The sequence below is a fragment of the Rhagoletis zephyria genome, unplaced genomic scaffold, assembly GCF_001687245.7.
Source record: "Rhagoletis zephyria isolate East Lansing unplaced genomic scaffold, Rhagoletis_zephyria_1.1 Rzeph_scaffold_00039, whole genome shotgun sequence".
Taxonomy (NCBI): domain Eukaryota; kingdom Metazoa; phylum Arthropoda; class Insecta; order Diptera; family Tephritidae; genus Rhagoletis; species Rhagoletis zephyria.
Window position 1 is genome coordinate 545989 of NW_016157123.1, and position 209 is coordinate 546197.

Here is a 209-nt window from a genome sequence, read left to right on the forward strand (position 1 = left end):
CACCAATTTCTTCCAAACTTGGCACAGTTGTTGGCCCTGGTACAGCATACCAAAATGGCGAAAAATTTTCAAAATCGGACAATAACCACGCCAACATCCTATATAACGGTAATTTAGAAAAATACGAAATCCTCGATAAATCANTGTTTTGATAAAATTTTAGAAAATGGGCGTGGCACCGCCCACTTATGATCACATATATGTATCTC